This window comes from Coenobita brevimanus, chromosome 3, assembly GCF_032717465.1.
Source record: "Coenobita brevimanus isolate Jiangsu-jjx chromosome 3, ASM3271746v2, whole genome shotgun sequence".
NCBI classification, from domain to species: Eukaryota; Metazoa; Arthropoda; class Malacostraca; order Decapoda; family Coenobitidae; genus Coenobita; species Coenobita brevimanus.
Genome location: NC_136956.1, coordinates 4,022,151 through 4,029,090, shown reverse-complemented (window position 1 = coordinate 4,029,090; position 6,940 = coordinate 4,022,151).

Here is a 6,940-nt window from a genome sequence, read left to right as displayed (position 1 = left end):
CCGTTACTCCCAGTCTTTCATTTATGCAACAGGTCAACTCTGGAACTGTCTCCCTCTGTCTGTATTTCCTGCTGCCTATGATCTCCAGTCTTTCAAACGCAGTGTGTCCAGGCATCTCAAAATGATCGGATCTTGAATTTGGCTCTATATTGTATTTTGTTTTTCTCTTGGAGGTGAACTGTTACTGCGGGTTCATGGCCTTTGGTTCCTTCTTCCTCGCATAAAAAAAAAAAAAGGTAGGAAAAGGTAAGGTAAGATAAGAAGAGGTATGGTAAAGTAAGGAATGGAAAGGTAAGGTAAGGCAGAGAAAGGAAAGGTAAGGTAAAGTAAGAAGAGGTATGGTAAAGTAAGAAATGGAATGGTAAGGTAAGGTAGGGAAAGGAAATGTAAGGTAACGTAAGTTGAGAGGTATGGTAAAGTAAGGTATGGAAAGGTAAGGTAAGGGAGGGAAAGTTAAGGCAAGGTAACGTAAGGAGAGCTGTGGTGAAGTGAGGTATGGAAAGGTAAGGTAAGGTAGGGAAAGGTAAAGTAAGGTAAGGTAAGAAGAGGTATGGTAAAGTAAGGAAGGGAAGGGAAGGGAAGGGAAGGTAAAGCAAGGTAAAGAAAGGTGAGGTGAAATTACTTACCATCACGCAGAAGGTGTTTAAAATCCTCTAGTGATGATGATGACACGACAGACAGCAGCGCCATCATCACCTTCACCACGATCATCGCTTTCACACTCATGTCTTCATCCTGTTGAAATATAGTATTTATTCATCATCATCCTGCTCTGTTTTTTCAACATCAGGATGGGGTGAGGTTGGATCCAGGGTCAGTGTTAATAAAAAAGGTTCGTATAAATTGCCTTTGTTAGGGCATAATCATAAATATCAGGCTTTACATATATATCATCTTCATAAATTCCAGTCATGTTAGGTCAAAATCAATGGCTGATGATCTGGCGGCGTGCTATGTGTAACACTTCATTTCTGTGAAAACGTTACTATTTTACGAAAAATGGCAAACAAAAGACATACAAAAAATGAAACTACGATGCGATTTTTTTTTAATGATTATCCGAAGAGCGTTTCATTGATTAATGAAAATTAGATATTACTGTGGACTGGAGCCCGTTGTCTCTTGGCAGAGAGGAAAACAGCAAGAACTCAACAAGACGTAATAAGTATCAGCAGCAGCAGGAGCAGCAGCGATATACCAGATAATTACAGTCCTTCAGATATACTCGTAAAGAAAACTTGAAGGTGCACTCGGAGAGAGCAACACACTGTCCCACCAGCCAGTCTCAGGACCAAATATTTTTCTTTACACTGCAGTTCTTACCCTCGACAGAATACTCTTAAAATCAATTTATTTCATTCTTACCTTAACCTTAACCCTGCCATCAGCTTTGGTTCAGACCAAATGAAAACTGGTTGAGTTGACTCTTCCCAGTGACCTTCACCTTTGACCTTTCCCTGTAACTGTAGCCATTAATCAGTGATTCTCAATATCGGATCTCCTTTTCTAGACTTACCCCGAACATTTCCACAATGTTTAGTTTAGTACACTGGATAAAAACTGCTTAAGTTGACCCTGCCTTGTGACCTTGACCTTTGACCTCTTGGTCTCAAAATCCTTGACCTTTGACCTCTTGGTCTCAAAATCAGTATGTTAATCCTTTGGGAGATCTTTAACCAATCCATTAAGTTTGATCCGCATCAGATCAAAACTGCTTTAGCTAATTTGTTCTCTCCCAGACACAATGGATCGAACACAGACTTTGCCCTCTGACCTTGACCATTGACTAAATATTCTCACAATTGAAACCCTTCGTTCTTACCTGACCCTTAACCCTACCAAGCTTGGTTCAGATCAGAACAAAGTTGTTTGATAGATATTGCCCTGTGACCTTGGCCTCTGAAACTTCCCTGTGACCTTGACCTTTGACTGATGACTCTCAAAATGGTCCTCAGCCCTTCCACAAACTTCTAAATTGGACAGAAATAAGTTGACCCTTCCTGTGACCTTGACCTTAAGCTACTGTTCTAAAATAAAAATTAAAAAGTTACTCTTAAACTGACCCTCAACATTTCCACCAAGTTCGGCTGAAATCGTATCATAACTACGTGAGTTATTCTGTTAGCAAGTGCACCCACGGATCCATCTATGACCCTCAAACTAACCTTTGACTGATCAATCTTAAAACTGAACAGCATCATTCTTGCCACGCAATAGATCAGTCCTACAGGTTTGGTCAAAATTGGATAAGAACCGTTTAACTTAAGTTTGTTAAGATAACGTTTGACCTAGCTCTATGACCTTGACCTTTGACCTATTGTTATAAAAGGAAGATGTTTCTGTAAGAGCTGTCCCTCTACCCCTCCCCCAAGTTTCTTGAAAATCGAGCAAAAAATCTTTCATTTATTATGCCAACACACACACACACACACACACACACACACACACATATATATATATATATATATATATATATATATATATATATATATATATATACACACACACAATTAAAACTAGAGGTCCCACATGGGGGGAATCACACCAGCCTCGAGCCGATACTACAGTATCTAGCGGGGCTCGGAATATGACCTTGACCTTGACCTATTTTCACCAGTTCAAACTCGTAGGAGATTTTCACCCCTAATACACACCTGTACAATTTTTTGTTGATATCTTGGGCGGTTGCGAAGTTATCGTGCTAACAGACACACAGACAAACAAAGTGAAAATAAAACTCGTAGATCCTCACCCCAACTACACCCCTGTAAAATTTTGTAATGGTATCTTGAGCTGTTGCGAAGTTATCGAGCTAACATACTCACACTCAGGCAAACACACAGAAAAACTGAAAACAATACCAGCTTCGCTATCGCAGCTGGTAAAAAATATTAAAACTAAAAGTACCGGTAGCGACCGCTTTCGTTTCCATATCTCTGGTGTACAAAGGACAAGGAAACAAAATCGGACAGCTGATGGAACTTGTTACCTCCCTCTCGCCTCTTCCCTCTCTTTCTCTCTCTTCTCCTCAGTGTACTTCACCTCACCTTACTTTACCTTAACTCACCCTTCCTTACCTTCTTACAACTCCTCACCTTACTTTACCTTAACTCACCCTTACTTACCTTCTTACAACGCCTCACCTTACTTTACCTTAACTCACCCTTCCTTACCTTCTTACAACTCCTCACCTTACTTTGCCTTAACTCACCCTTCCTTACCTTCTTACAACGCCTCACCTTACTTTGCCTTAACTCACCCTTCCTTACCTTCTTACAACGCCTCACCTTACTTTACCTTAACTCACCCTTCCTTACCTTCTTACAACGCCTCACCTTACTTTGCCTTAACTCACCCTTCCTCACCTTCTTACAACGCCTCACCTTACTTTACCTTAACTCACCCTTCCTTACCTTCTTACAACGCCTCACCTTACTTTACCTTAACTCACCCTTCCTTACCTTCTTACAACGCCTCACATCACTTCCTTCCATCTCTCTCTCTCTCTCTCTTTCTCTCTCTCTCTCTCTCTCTCTCTCTCCCATGTAATATCTGACACCCTCATCACGACTGGTGTTTCCTCCTTGTAGTGATGGGGTTCAAATTCTTATACACTGACATTATTCAGCTTTCTTCCAGTGGGTTTCACGTGGAGTGCAATGAATATTATGAACTGGTTACATTACAACTTTGAATGAAAGACCATCGAGTTTCCCAGTGAAAGCCTGTTCACAGTCTGTTCTGTACGTCTTAATTACCCGTCCCCGCCCCAGAGGCATTTTTCCGTTCTGTACCACAGCCAGCCACCTCAGCCAGCAGCCCTAGAGGGATAGGTTAGGTTTGATTAGGTTAGGTTAGGTTAGGTTAATAAAGGTAATTTTACCTGGGAAATACATTGAACATAATATTTTTTCGAGAAGAGCCTACGGTTAATATTGAAATGACGGAGCGAGCGTCGTTCCTGGCTGAGGGTTCCCCGTGGTGAGGGAATACGCATACAGAACGGAAATATGCGCCCCGGAGGGGCTCGGGGACGGGAATTGTTTTCACTCAGTTTGTTTTTCTGTTTGTTTGTTTGTTTGTCTGTCTGTCTGTCTGTCTGTCTGTAAGTTAACAATTTACGCAAAAACTACTGGTGCAATTTGGACAAAAATTACCTGATTATGTTTTGGGCCAAAGTGGACCAAAGCCCATGCTGTAGCCCCCCCCCCCCCAAAAAAAAAAACGTTTTTCGCCATAACTCCTTTCAAATTCTTCATATCGACATGAAACCAAAACCTAAGGTGCATCTTTCAAATCTGCATCATATAACATGCCGCATTACATGGGGGGGGGGGAAGGTCACCCCCCAGTTAGCTGTAGGGGGGTCAATGTCAGGTGGGTAAGGACAAAAAATTCAAATGGGCATAAAACCGTCAACTTTCACCCGATTTACTCCTAATTTGATATGTGGTATATTTAACTACATATCCTGTTGCGTTTATACGTCAGCACTAAAATGACTGCCAGGGACGGGTTTGCTGTGCCCGGCACCGTTTCTTGTTAGTAACTATTTCAAAGTTGCCTCAACCTTGCAGGTGGTCTGATTAACGTTGTCCGAACCAAATCAGTCACATAAATAACGTCTCCACGATCCAGGCGGGACATCCTGATCAGCTCATACGTGTACGTCGCTGAGTTCATAGAAAACGTTTCCACTCACGACAAACCTCGGCTGACGACGATAAATTTGTTGTTGTTGCGCAGCACGGGAAGGCAGGAGGACTACTGTCATCATCATCATCATCATTATCATCATCATCATCACCATCATTATCATCATCATCATCACCATCATTATCATCATCATCATCACCATCATTATCATCATCATCATCACCATCATTATCATCATCATCATTATCATCATCATCATCACCATCATCATCATCATCATCATCACCATCACCATCATCATCATCATGTCCAATTTTTCCCATGAACCTCAATCTCATCCAAAATCAATCCTATCTCCAACCCCAACCCAACATCCATCCCCGTCCACTTCATCCAAATTTATATTGTAGCCTTAATATCTAGGTTCAGAGAGACTTTTTCATACTAAATGAGTTTGATATAACCTTCATGAACCCCTTCACTGCTAATGGTCTGCCCTACCTTGCATAAAATCTCTTGAAGTTAGTAAGTACAAATAAACACTACCACTAGGTAACCGGATTTTAATGGTTATTGTAAAACAGAAGGAATCCAAGGCGGAGACTGCAAAACTTGCTCCTTGTGAAGAAATACGAAGTAAAAAGAAACCAAAATCAAGATCCATTTATTTCGAAACTCTTGGACACACTGCAATTTCGCCCTTCTTTTTGCAGACTTTTTATTAATTGCAACTGTTAAATATTATCATTCAAATTAAGGACGTCGTTTTGCAGGAGAGGGGTTAGAGAAACTTCTATACTTGCAAGTCTAAAGTGTAGCATAAGATAAACAAAATCATCTGGAGATTCAAGTAAAATACAGCATCAGACTGCAGGAGCTAAGAGACTGTTGGTTATAAGAAGTGGTAAAACAGACTGAAGAAGACAATTTCTGCGTTGGCCAGCTGCATAAGTGAAAGACTGAGGCTATGCCTTTGTTGTACAGAACTCCTTAGTCCCACGTTTGCAGGAAAGTTTCCAGTTTCAAAAAATATCTAAAAATAAATAAAACTTTCTTATTTATCTAGATTCCATAATATACCTCTTCTAAGTAGGTTCATCCAGTTTTATATAAGCAAACATGAATGCAACATAACTCGAACAGTGAAGTTAACCTGTATACACGAGACTGGGCGGATCCCTAATTTCAACAAAATATATTCATTCTTTCCATTCATTAATAAAGTCACCCATATACATTTGCTTCATGTTGCTTCCATTAATATTTTAGTGGACAAATTAATAGACACAGGCACAGGATTACAAACTTAATTTCCGTCCACATTCAGTGTCCAAGGTCTGGCTTGTGACTATTGTTTACGCCATGCAGCACGGAAGGAAATAGTAACTCCACTAATCCATGACGTATTTTTATATATCATTCTTAATATATTTAGATGATTATATTCAGATTAATAAATATCTCATTTACTGAAGGGGACACTGAAGGTCATAGCTACCCTCTCCAGTTTGAAACTCGCCACCAAGCTTAATAAAATCATCAGAAAAAAGCAAGAGAAAACGAAAAATACTTTGAAGGTTTGGATAATGTGGTTTCCTACTGACGATGTTATTCAGTTTACGAGTGACATCGCATCTTTCAAGGATTCGGGCTTCACGTAACAAAAATCACAGTCTATTGTTTACGATACCTCACTAGTCGCAACCTGATGAAGATCCCTAACTCCTTTTAGCTCATATGATGCAAAGTGTATTCAGAATGAAGGATTGATTCAACTAGTAACCAGGGAGACTCTTACCTAGCCTGTAACTTAGACAAAACAAAATTCATGCAAACGACCTATTACTTCATTTGCTCAAGTGGCCACAAATGACAAAATGAAACGTTATAGCAAGTCGTTGGTGGGTGGAGTTAGACGAGCCTTAGAGTATTTGTGAGGTAGGAGACTTAGGCCGATCTTCTCGTCGGTTAAGGAAGCTCCCTAACACCCCGATATATTTGGCTTATTACATCTTACTGTCCTCTTCTGTGTCACATAAATCCTTTCATTATCGTCATACTTTCCGTAAAGAACGTACAAAACGAGAGTAACCAGCCATATCGAAAAACATAGCGCTAAGAAAGCTCCCTAACATCCTTTCCTAAGTGATATATTTACTTATTACACTTTATTATCCTCTTCTGCTTCCCATAAATCCTTCTATCGTCATCCTCTGCATAAATAACTTACGAAAGGATATTAACCAGCCATATTCAAAAACATGTTGTAAAGGAAGAGGTTTTG